Source organism: Macaca thibetana, chromosome 6 (genome assembly GCF_024542745.1).
Source record: "Macaca thibetana thibetana isolate TM-01 chromosome 6, ASM2454274v1, whole genome shotgun sequence".
Taxonomy (NCBI): domain Eukaryota; kingdom Metazoa; phylum Chordata; class Mammalia; order Primates; family Cercopithecidae; genus Macaca; species Macaca thibetana.
Window position 1 is genome coordinate 31,406,408 of NC_065583.1, and position 12,846 is coordinate 31,419,253.

Sequence of the window (12,846 nt, forward strand, 5' to 3'; positions counted from 1 at the left end):
GATCAGTCACCTTTTGTGGCACTTTCTTGTTTTGCTTGAGGGCTAGACAAAATGCCTGTGGGCATGGCTTATTCAGGTCTCTCACAACCCCGTGAGGTAGGCACGTGTGTCCCCATTTCACAGTTGAAGGTACTGAGGCTCAGAGAGCTCAGGTAATATCATTGCCCAGCGTCACATGGCTGGGAAGTGGTGGAGCTGGGTTGGAGCTGCCAACATCAGAGTCCAGACATTTAACTCTTGAGTGTGCCACTGTGCTGTGGGGGAGGGTGGTGTGGAACGCTAAGGCCCAGAGCCCCCCTCTCCCACTGCACCCCATCCCAGTCCACCTCAGGCAGGGCTCCCCATATTCCATGCTCTGCCCACCCACTCTCAGCCCAACCTTCCCCAAGACAGCCTTGTCCAAGGCTGTACTGGGCTCCCCATATCTGGGCAGGTGTGAGGATGCTCATAGCTTATCCTGTCCACAGTGGGGCGGGGGGCCACGCTGACCACCCCAGGGTGATGATGCTGCACTGCTCATGTGCCCTGTCCATTGCCCCTGAAGGCAGAGTGCACAAGGGGAATGCAAGACCCAGAAGAGGGAGGGCTTGGCCCAGGGAGACACAGTGATGAAATGCTGCTCGAATGAGGGAACTCACTATTTCAGTAATAACACTTCCAGGCAATGTACTAAGTCCTTTGTACAAATCGAAGAGTCTTTGACTTATCTCCATTTTCCAGAGGAGGAAACCAAGGCCCAGGAGTTTAAGTGACTTGCCTAAGCTCATGTAGCTTGAAACTGGAGCAGCTGGGATTCAAACCCAGCTCTATCTGTAGCTTTCCAACCTCCTCTCTCAATCATGACACTTTTGCCTCAATTGTCCTGTCCTTGGCGAGTGCCCTGGGGTGCTCCCTATAGCTCTGCGCCTCCCACCCATATCTCAGTTGAGAAGAGGAATGACAGTCCTGGTGCCCACCAAGGGTTAATGGTGGTAGGGGCTAAGTAATTCCAGATGGGCCTCAGGACGGCTGGGCTGGCCGGAAACCGGAGGCCGCCAGCTTCTCAGGGGAGCCACCGCCAACTGCCCCTCCCCTCTGTGCTGCATCTCTGGCCCCCAGCTGTACCCCTGCCGTAGGGCCCACCAACCTCCTCTCCCTTACTAGAGTCCTGCTCTAAGGGAAATTGCAGACAGACCATCCCAAGGGCCTTGTAGCATAGTGAGTCCACACCTGCTATGCACAGATAGGGAAACTGAGGCTCAGGAAGGGCAAGGGACCTATTCAAGGTCTCCCAATAAGTCTGTGGCTGGGTCTTCTGACTCCCAGACTAGCTTCTTTGGGGATTAGGGGTTGGTGTGTCTCCTGGCTTCCTCCAGGCTGGCCAGGCTGCAGAGGGTCAGCCAAGGCTTCACAGGTGAATGGCCCAGGCAGATGCTAGGAGGGGAGTCATAAATTTCTGACGGAGTCTTTGGGCACAAGAAATCCCTGTGCAAGCCTGACCTTGTGGCCTGTAGGATCTTTTCACATTCCCCTACGACCTTGCTGCCACAAATACCTGGCCAGGGCCCCTCTCTTGGGGTACTCTTTTGGTCCCCAACCCGTGGCAGGGAGCCAGTCTGAGAACACTCCTCCTTCCGTATGGTCCAGCCCAGATGCTCTGCTGGGCAATCCCGACTGGGACTAGACCAAGAAATGATTGCAAGATTGTTGACTGTGGTGGGCATGGAATCCCAGCTCAGGCAAATCCCCTGCTCTGTGAACAGGGGCCTGGGGGAAGCTGAGGAGGAAAGACTTAGCGGTGCAGAGGGGAGAGTGGAAGGAGGGCAGAGCCGGCCTCTACCTGTGTCACCTGGGACACCTTTCTTCACCCTCTGGAATTCAGTTACCCCGTGTGTACAGTAGTGGGAGCAGGGGTGGTGAGCCCACTCTATATGCCCTTCTAAAATAATGCCCTTTGGCATCTGAGGGTTAGGAGTCTGTAACTGGAGATGTCTTCTGATCTGAGAGGCTAAGCATGGAAGAAGAGATCCAGCCGGGGGAACTGGAGGAGTCTTGGCAGACCCTGGTGGGAAAGAAGAGCCAGAGAAGGGAAACGGAACAAAACAGATCCTCAAAAGTATCTTGTTGAGTGACTGAATGAAAGAGCCACAGGGGGAACCTAGGAAGAAAGCAGGGCAGGGGGTTCATCTACACTGGAATGGGGGTCTTGGGTGGAGGTCAGATGACTTATGTCTCTTCCATCATGTGACTCATGAGACCTAGTTCTGCCCCAGCTCTGTCATTGCTGTGTAAGCTTGGGAAGCTTATTTTGCTCTTCTGGGCCTCAGTGTCCCCATCTATAAAATGGGGTAAATAATCCTCTCCTTACACCCCAGGGGCTTTGAGACGCGAAAAGGAATGTATCTGTCAATACCCAGAGATATCCGATCTGTGCTGGATGACCTTGACCAAATCACGTTCCCTCTCTGTGCCAATTCACTCCTGGGCCTTGGTTTGTCCTTCTGAAAAATGGCTGATCATCTTGGAGGATCTTTCCGTCTCCTCCATGTCACCTCTTCTCAGCAGTGCTCTCTGATTCTCTCAGGCCTCCATTAAGGGTCCCTCTAAATGCACTGCCAGCCTCCTGTCTGCCCACCGGACACCTGCTTGCCCAGTGAATATCTCGCTCACTAGCCTGGGTGCTTCTGAGGTCAGGACCATGTCTTGCTCTGTTCCCGGCACTCAGTACAGTGTTAGAACATAGTAAGCACTCAGTATGCTTGCTCAATGAATGAAGGTTGACTGAATCAACCACAGAGATGATCAGTCTCCTTTACAGATGGGGAAACTGAGGCACTGAGATATGACTCTCCCTGGGTGCCATGGCAAGGGGAGGCAGCCACCCGAGATGGGCATCGGGCAAGTGGGGTCCAGGCCACTCTTTGACAAAAGTGACTCAGCGGCTGGCGGCTGGCGTGGGCTGTGGAATTTTTAAGCATCCCCTCACATCCTGAGAGAACGGGCGACAGGAGGGAGTAAGCAGAGGGAAAAGAAGAAAAACAAGAAACTTGGGGGAAAAGAAAGAGAGAGGGGGAAAAAAACCCTGAAATTGAAAACAGACGCACGCGTCCACCCTCCCTGCCCCACCGCCCCCCTTCTCCCAGCCGGGCCAATCAGAAGCCGCCCTGCAGCCTTTCCCCCAAAGTGGCGGGGGAAGGCGGGGTGGGGCATGGAAGCCCACAGTGGTGTGAGCTCCTGAGGCTGCCAGCAGCCAGCAGTGACTGCCCGCCCTATCTGGGACCCAGGATCGCTCTGTGAGCAACTTGGAGCCAGAGAGGAGATCAACAACGAGGAGGAGAGAGCCGGCCCCTCAGCCCAGCTGCCCAGCAGCAGCCTGCGCTCGCCCTGCCCAACGCAGACAGCCAGACCCAGGGCGGCCCCTCTGGCGGCTCTGCTCCTCCCGAAGGATGCTTGGGGAGTGAGGCGAAGCTGGGCCGCTCCTCTTCCCTGCAGCAGTCCCCTCCCTCCATCCCTCCGTTCTCCTGAGCCTTCAGGAGCCTGCAACGGTCCTGCCTGGCCTTCTACCCAGCTGTTACCCACTCTGGGACCAGCAGTCTTTCTGATAACAGAAACTCCAAACTTGATAACAGGCAGAGGGCAGTAAGGAGGACTTCCTGGAGGGGGTGACTGTCCAGAGCCTGGAACTCTGCCCACACCAGAAGCCATCAGCAGCAAGGTAAGCACTGGAAAAAGTGGGAACCCCAGCCCCATGCCCTGTCCCTTTGCCCTAGCCTACATCTCTTTGAGTAGGCAAAAAAAAAAAAAGGAAGACATTTTTAATAAAACCAGATGAGAGGAGGCTGGGAGACTGGGTGATGTCAGGGTTGGAGGAGCCAGTTTTCTCCTTTCCCCTGCTCTGGGGTGAGTGGCCTCCACCTCATCATCCCTGCTGCCCCTGCCTTCATCAAAAACTCTCAGGGGTTTCTGGGCGCTGAGTGGGGGCCTCCAAATCACAGCACAGTCAATGGGGAGTGGGGAGAGCTGGGAGGAGCAGGAGAGGGGAATTGGGAGAAGGGTACACAGAAAGCGGGGACTGGGGACCTCAGGACCATAGCCGCTGTTCCTCGGCCCAAGCCTTGTTTCTAAGAATCAGTCTGGCTTTAGGCCAGTCAGCCACCAGGCAACCTTTGGGGATTCAAATGGATTTGCAAATTTTCTAGATTCCTAAGATATCCTTCTAAACCCCCAGCAGCTAGAAAAGTTTGAGGGCTAGGAAAGTTCAAGGGTGATGGGGGGCCATGGCAACCCCTTAGCGGTCATGCTGCTGGGGCTGGGGACTGGGGGCTGGGACCTGATTGTCAGATCTGGGGGGGCTCCTCTGTGAAGAAGGGATCAGCCAGTGGGCCATTTCCTTTGGTCCCAGGCAGCTGCTCAGGCCTCCTCGTTGTCCTCCCTCCTTCTGGACTCTACCCCTTCCCCATGCCATTCTAAAGCATAAATCCGATCACACCACTTCCCTGCCCAGGATCTGCCTATGGCTCCCCAGTGCCTGGAGAAACTCCCAGCTCCTAACAGAGGCTGCCACTGCTTGACACTTACTGCACGCCGCGACTGTGCTGAGTGCTTTATGAGACTGATCTCATGTAATGCTCACCAGCAACCCCAGAGGCAGTGACTGTTTTTACCTCCGTTTTATACATGAGGAATCTGAGGCTCAGGCAGCCACATAACTGTAACCACACAGCTAGTAAGTGGCACAACCTGGAGAGGCTGTAATCTCCTTGTGCCCCATTACTCCAGACTTGGGCCTTTTGTTCCTGCCAGTCAGATCCCAGAATTCCCAGAAGGAATGCACACCATCCTGCTTGTGGGCATTTGCCCTCCCTCTTCCCCCTTCCTGGAATGCCCTTCCTCATCACTTTTCTTTCAGGGATATTCCATACTCCACCTCTTCCAGGCAGCCTTCCCAGGTTCTTCCTGTCTTCCAAGTGCTAGCCATGCACTTTGTGCTGAATCCATGTTACTTGGCCCTCCCCTGTTGGTGATCTGTTTATGTTCTGTTTGTTCATCAGAGATTGTTCAGGCCCCAGCAGCAGACCTGAGGCTGCACTTTCTGCTGGGGAAAGGTTTAAGGTTTCCGCATCCTGTGCTCTGCCCCCAGTGCCCAGCCCTGGATAGGCAGTGGGACTGAGAAAGTGTCCTGGTGAAAGGAAGGGGGAGCTCACTGAAGACCTTCTGCTCCCAAGTGTGAGACTAGAACTCAGGCCTCCAGCCTTCTCACAGGTGCCCTTCCAGGACATCGTGTGGCTCCTCCAGGCGGCATTTCTCCATTGCAAGCAGGGAGGAGTATGTCTGCTTCCCTCTGTGACCTCCTGATTGCACAGAGGCTTCTAGTGACAAGTTCTGAAGTCACACAGTCCTCCCCTGTCTCCAAGCGGGAGACCCAAAAGCCATAGCCTTCAGGGACATACAGTCCCTGAACACCTACCTTATGCAGGCATAGAGCCTGGTACCTCACACACCTTGGAGTCCTCATGGCAAGTTTTTGAAATCAGTGTTACTACCTCCTTTTTGTAGATGAGGAAGCTGAGGTCTGGAGAGGCTAAGTGACTTTCCCAGGGCCATACGGTGAGTCGAGGTGGTGTTTAGGCTGAAGTCTGCCTGACTCTAAAGGCTTACCTCGTGCTCTCCGGGAAGCTCCTAGTCAGAGGGAAGAATCTCCGACCTCCTGCAGAGCCTGCTCCTGGCTTCAGCACCTTCTCCAGCAGAAAGTGCAGCCTCAGGTCTGACTGCTCCAAGGTCTGCCCAGACCCTGGCTTAGTCCTGAGAGAGGAAGGAGACCATCTGGTCAGCACCCTCCTCCCAGACAGCAGTTATCAGCAGCCCCCCTCCTCTGTGGGAAGAAGAGCTGGGACTTATAATTGCCCGCAGATGTGGGACAGGCAGCGGAAAGCACCGTGGATCCAGAGTCAGGAGACCCAGTGCTTGCCCTGGCTTGATACAAATCCACCGTGTGGCTAACCTCAGACCCCCCACATCCCAACTCTGGGCGCCTTCCACAGCTGGAAGGCAGCGAGTGCTGTGGGTAAACAGCACCAGGCTTGGGCATCAGATGACTATGCACTGACCCCGAGCCAGTTTCTGGCTGACTGTGTGACCCTGGGGCAACACCTTGCCTCTCTGGGCCTCAATCTCCTTGTCCGTGAGCAGCAGGACTGTGTGTGGGCTCCCTGAGACAACAGCATTGGCAAGGTGCTTACCACAGTTCCTGCACTTCACAGCTGGACCTCTGGCCACCGACTGGGAGAGCCACTGTTCTCCCAGCCTCCTGCATTGGAACACTTGGTTATGAAATTAGTCCACAATCTACAAAAGGCTCTGCCTATGGAAGGGACCTGGACACCATGTACGTTCCAAAGATCCGTGTCCATCCTCCAGGCACGGGCCACAGTCTGACTCTGAGACCAGCCGCCTCCTAGGCTAAAGGAGGGTGCTCTGGGCATTTGCTCAGAACAGGCTGCTGCTCAGTGCAGTGGGGAGGGAGAAAGGGATGAAAAGCTCTTCTGAAATGCCCACCCATTTCTTGCATATGATTCAGAACCCAGTGGGCAGTGGGTCCTTGGAATGGGAATCTTTTTTCAGTGCCCCCTGTCTTCTGACCCACAGTGTTAGGAGGGAAGGGAAGGGGTGTTGGGCCCCTTCCCAGGGTCAGGGTTTGTGGCACCTCAGCTAGGAAGCAGTGCGAGCAGGATTATATAACAGGAACCAACCTGTTCTTAGTACTTTCTGTGTCTACTTCAATTGTGCTTTACATCGTTACCTCAGAGTTGCTGCTGTATTCCTCAGCTCTTGGAACATGCGGGGCATTCAGGATGTTCTTAATAAATACTGGATTAATTTAACCATCAAGGCTGGGCACGGTGGCTCACACTTGTAATCCTAGCACTTTGGGAGACCGAGGCGGGTGGATCACCCTAAGTCAAGAGTTTGAGACAAGCCTGGCCAATATGGTGAAACCCCATCTCTACTAAAAATACAAAAATTAGCTGGATGTGATGCATGCACCTGTAATCCCAGCTACTTGGGAAGCTGAGGCACTAGAATCGCTTGAACCCAGGAGGCGGAGATTGCAGTGAGCCTGAGCGACAGGGCAAGACTCTGTCAAAAAAAAAAAAAAAAAAAATTTAACCTTCACAGCAACCGCAGAATTAGATCTATAAACTCTTCCCACATTTTTTTTTTTTTTTTTTTTTTTTAGATGGAGTCTTACTGTGTTGCCCAGGCTGGAGTGCAATGGTGCGATCTTGGTTCACCGCAACCTCCGCCTCCCAGGCTCAAGTGATTCTCCTGCCTCAGCCTCCCAAGCAGTTGGGATTATAGGTGCCTGCCACTATGCCTGGCTAATTATTGTATTTTTAGTAGAGATAGGGTTTCACTATGTTGGCCAGGCTGGTCTCGAACTACCTGACCTCAGGTGATCCGCCCACCTCAGCCTCCCAAAGTGCTGGGATTACAGACGTGAGCCACCGCGCCCGGCTAAACTCTCCCCATTTTACAGATGAGAAAGTGCGCAGAGTCAGTTGCCTAAAGTCCCACAGCTCAGAAGTGGCAGAGCTGGGATTTGCACCTGGGTGTTTCTGACTCCAGATCCCCTTGATGAGAGGCTGGATGGGGCCTGGGATGCCCCTGGGGATCCAGTGTAAACCCTGAGAATGTGCCTCAGCTGTGGGGGCCCTCAGCATTCCAGAGGTAGTCATCAGACTTTAGAACCCTATGGGACTGTGCACAAGGCGTTCCCTCTTGGGGCCTCAGTTTTCCCATCAGTCAAACAAGGAGGTTGACCCAGATGATGGTAAAGCTTTCTTTCAGCTCTACAACAATTTCAGGATTCCAAGCCACGCCAGCCCAGATTGGCAGCTGCACAAGCCTTGCTGTGTACTCAGGGATCATGCATATTTAACTTCACAATGAAAGGGTTTTTTTCTTACCCTTTCTCTACACATTACAGAAGGAGGTCAGGATCGATGATCACTAATGGAAAACTTTAACCTGCAATAACAAGGAGGAACTTTCTGACGATTAGTGTGGCCCCTTAACGTGCTCAGTTTCTTGGGGAGCTCAGAGGGCTCCCACAGAGCCCACATGCCCATTTTCCTGGGATACTGAGCAGGGAGGGTCGGAGAGGTGGGCCCACTAGGGGCTGTGTGTGGATGCTGTAACCCTTAGGTCTCTTCCAGTGCTGAGTTTTCGAACCTCATATGCTCTAATTTCAAGAGGAAGCAAGACTTGGGCCCAGATGAGTGATGGGATCCAGAGGTGAGGGGAGGAATGGACGCAGGGACCTACCTCTGGTGGGAGTGGGTGTGAAATTCGCATACTTGTTGCTTCCAGTGTAGAAGCCCACCTCACATCCCTCCTGAGCCCTCAGGCACAGATTCTCAGGATAAAGACTTCCTGAATCTCCAAGCCCTGGCCCCAGAGCCCGCCCTGCGCCCGACGCCCACATCCACCAGATGCTTCCTGGGGCAGCCCACCCCCAGCCTGGTGCAGGAGACTGAAAATCAAGGTGTATTGCTTTAACCGAATGAAAATCCTCTCCTCTCCTCAGTTCACATCAGGGCTATTTGATGTTTCAGGTGCCCAGAACCTTTTATCTGCCAGAGGTACCAGCTTCTCCGCCCTGTGATGGAGAGGGCTGTCCCTTGGGAGGGTCAGGGGGTCTGAAAGTTCCGGAGTGTCAGAGATGAAAAGGACTTTTGGGGGTCACCTGATTCAACTGCTTTATTGTATGGATGGGAACTAAGGTCCAGAGACGGGAGGGGTTGCACATAAGGTCCGTGCAGATCATTGGTGATGACGCTGAGCCTGGGACCTGGGCTTGCCTTTGCTCCACCACAGGTACTGGGTCTTTCCCATCTCTCTGAAGGCCTGGAGAGACCCAGCTCCACCTCTGTGGTTCAGGGCTCAGCCTCCAGGTCTCTCTGGACAGAGTACGGGCTGAAAAGGAGCAAAGCCATCCCAACAAGAGATGGGAATCTTGCTGGGTGGTTTGCTGGACCCCCGAGCCTTTGGCCACATGACTTCTTCATTCTAATCATAGTTTCCTCTTATAATAAAGTGGGGAGAAGCCAAGGGAGAAGCTTAGTGACCCCCAGAGGTCCATCCAGCTCTGCCCTTAGCCCCTGAAAGTTCCTGCCGTGCTTCTTGTGGCTGTTTTACTACATCCTCTTTGCTGCTGCTGTTACCTTCCCTTCTGAGAAGTGGAAACCCAAGGGCAGTGACACCACCAGCTTCTCCACTTCTGAGGCTGAGCCTCACTGGGTATAGGGTGGGGTGGGGTTTCCAGTTAGCCCTAGAGGGGCAAGGCTCAGCTTTCTAAACATGTCACAGAAGCCCTGGCCCCTCCTGACCCAGAGCATTGAAGGTGCAGGTGTGACCTGGTGGACTGTGGGTGGCTCCCATCTCACCTGTATTTGTGTCCTTATCAGTTTCCAACCCGGGGCCTATCTGCTGAATGGATAGTGAAATGGTCACTAGACAAATAAATGCATGTAGAGATGCATAAATGGATTGGTGGGTGGGTGGATGGATGGATGGATGGATGGATGGATGGATAAATGGATGGAGACAGACAGATGGCCTCCTCTTTAGTCCAGGGCACAGAGATGACTTCATGAGCACTCATCCTCCTGAGGGCCCCATGCTTAGAAGGGCCTGTGTTTGGTTTAATGCTCTGCAGTCATCATCTTGAAATTGTTAATAATTTTTAACAAAGAGCCCTGCATTTCCATTTTGTGCTTGCCCCACAAATTATGTAGCTGGTCCTGCCAGGGAGTTCAGGCTGGGTTTGGGACGGCTTCATCCCCAAAAGCAGCCTTGCTGCCTCCACTGTCCCCATCCTAATCCACAGCCTCCCACTAAATGACAGCCTGCTGGTGTCATCCTCCTGCATGGAGGCCCCCTCCCCACAGTGCCTGGAGTTACAGCATTGCCCTGCCCAGCCAGCAGCTACTACCTGCCATCACTATCAATGCCTTGAAAAGTTGGTGCGTCCAGAGCAAATCCTCACACAGCACCACAGACCTTTCCTGAAGTCTCCCTGCCTCCTTCCCTGGCCATCACTTACCTGTTTGCTGAAGAGCCCCAGTTTCTAGCCCAACAGATCTCTCGCTGCCATTTCTCCCAGATGCCTTGCCATCTCTCACAGAGCCCTGGCAGTACCTTTCCCTGGCATCATCTGCCAAAAAACTCAAGAAACCCTGGAGGCCTAGCTCAAGGCCACCTCCCTCAGGAAGCCATACTCCATCTCCCCACTGGAGTAATCATATACTCGTATTAGTTACCATTTACTGGGCACCTATGATGTGCCAAGTGCTGTGCGTCATCATCTCTGCACCCCCCCAGCAATGGAAAAGGAGGTCTCCCATGCCATTTCCCAGGAAATTGAGACTCAGACAAGTTAAACTCAGAGAGGTCACCCAGTTACGAGGTGGTAGAACTGGGACTTGGACCCAGGAGTAAGTGGCTTCCAGCTGGAACCACTGCTCCCAGCCTGGCAGGGCTCCCATGCCATTTCCCTGCCCTGGATGGCATCAGGCTCAGCCTGTTGACTTCAGAGTGCCGTATGTCTGTTCTGCCCTCACCAGCTCATCCCCATCACCTCCCTGGAAGGAAAGAGTCACCACTGCCTGCCCATGCCAGTTCCCTAGCCTAGTGAATTCTGTGTTATTAGGAGGCAGCCAAGGGCCCAGGACTGAAGAGCTGACCCTGCAGAGCCATTTAATCTCTCATACTGTGTATGCATTTGTTGAGCACCTACTGTAGGCCTAATCCCATATTAGGAACTTGGAGAGAGTCCAGACTGTTTGTTGTTAGGTAAGTATCCTGATTTGTGGGAAGTCATATTAAAGGACTAAGACAAAGGTTCAGGAAAGAAGTAATTGACAGACAGTGGAGTGAAGGTTATTAGATGGGTCTCGCCCTAGGTTGGCCACCAAATCCCTGGGTGTGCTAGGATGAGACACTCCTCACTGAGCCTCAGTACACTAAAGAGGACTGTTGCTACTGATAGTACCAATAATCATAGCAGCTACCTCTTCCTGAGGAGGCTTTTTTGGGAGAGGCCTTCCTGCACCATCTCATTTATTACATGCATACCTTTGCTGAGAAGCCTAGTCCCGTGGAGTCTTGGCTGTGCGCGCAAGGCCGAGTGAGTGAGTGACTTCTCCCTTGAGTGAATGAATAATGATAATGTGGCCACCAACTTTGCAGAGGGCTGTGTGCCAGACCCTGTTCTAAGCATTTTGCTTGTGTTAACTCCTTCAATAGCCCTGGCAACCCAGTTATGAGCTGCGATCCACAGATGAGAAAACTGAGGCACAGAGGGGAGGTTAAGTGAATGACCGAAGACAGCGGTGGGAGGATGGATGCTGAGACAGTGAGCGGGTCAGTGAAACATGGGGCTTCTCTGCCCTCCTGCTCTGCTGCCCAGGAGGGCTCTGAGGGGAATCTCAATGTTCGGTAATTGGCACGGAGAAGTGAAGAGTTGACTCATTAGCTAGCTACCCCTCCCCTATTTGCAGGATCTGGGCCTGTGGGGGAAGGCTGTGCGCTGGTGGGTCAGTGTGAATGGCCCAAGGCCTGCCTGTCCCCTGCCCACTTGGCTCAGAGAACCCATTCTGTTTGCGGCCCCCACCCCAGCCCATGGCTGCTCCGGGCTGGCAGCAGCCCGGGGAACAGAAGGTTTGCTTGTCTGCGCCTGCCGCACCCCCCTCCTCAGTCTCAGCCTGGGACCCCTCTCAGGGGCTCCTTTGGCTGCCAGGGCCTGGCACTCTCTGTTGCCATGGCACCGGCCGGAGATGAGGCTCTGGGGGGTGGGGGTGGGGAGGGCAGCCGCAGGATGGTGGAGGCCTGGAACTCTGCAGCTACAGAGGCCCTGGCCCTCTGCAAACAGTGGAAGGGGATGCTGGGGCCCCCACAGGGGCGGGCCTGGACCCTGAGCACAGCAGGCCTGGGGCAGAGCCGGCCACACACCTGGGCTGATTGCCCGGATGCTCTGTCCCGCAGGAGCACTGCCCCTGCCAGAACCTGGCTTTCCTAAGCAAAGACCCCTCTCCTAGCCTTGTGTGCTGACCCTCGACATCTGCAGTGAAGTTGTGGAGTTCTATCCCTAGTCCTGAGTTCTATCTCTAGCTTGACTTTTAAATTATTGGTAACCCAGGGCAGGCCCCCTGCATACACTACTCCTCAGTCAGAGCAGAGGTGGACCCAGATCCCTGAGGACCTTCTCATCCCTGAGATCCTGGATTCCGTATGGACCCCATTAGAGGGAGAACGTTTCTCTGTGGACTGATGGACAGAACTGTTTCTGATCAGGAGACAGGCAGTCTGGCATGACGGGCAATAATTCAGGTTTTAGCAGTTGTGGTGACACGCACCTATAGTCCCAGCTACTCAGGAGGCTGAGGCAGGAGGATTGCTTGAGCCCAGGAGTTTGAGGCTGTAGTGAGCTGTGAGCTATGATCTGTGATCATGCCACCACGCTACTGTACTCCAGCCTGGGCAACAGAGCAAGACCCTGTCTCTAAAAAAGAAGAATATAGGCTTTGGAGCCAGGCTGGCCTGAGTTTGCATTCCAGTTCCTTTGCATCTTACTTGTTGTGTGATCTTGGGAAAGTTACCAAAAGTCTCTGAGACTCAGTATCCTCCTCTATAAAATGGGAATAATGAGTGTGCCCCCCTCACAGGGTGGTCGTGAGGATTAAGCAAAACCTCTGCCTCATCTCATTTAGCAGAGTGCCTGGCTCTAAATTAGTAGGGGCTTTTGTTTGTTTCCAGATTGGGGACGGGGATGAGAACAATAACTAGGAAGATGTCCTGTGTTTGGAG

General features: G+C 53.8%; 1 protein-coding gene across 1 annotated transcript in view; it reads left to right on the top strand.

The window, feature by feature from the left end:
• Positions 1-3,149: 3,149 nt before the first annotated feature.
• The window catches only part of PDGFRB (platelet derived growth factor receptor beta), a 42,246-nt gene continuing 32,549 nt past the window's right edge, over positions 3,150-12,846 (top strand). The window contains exon 1 of the mRNA XM_050793629.1: positions 3,150-3,694. The gene's annotated coding sequence lies outside the window, so the exon portion shown is untranslated. The remainder of the gene's footprint in view (positions 3,695-12,846) is intronic.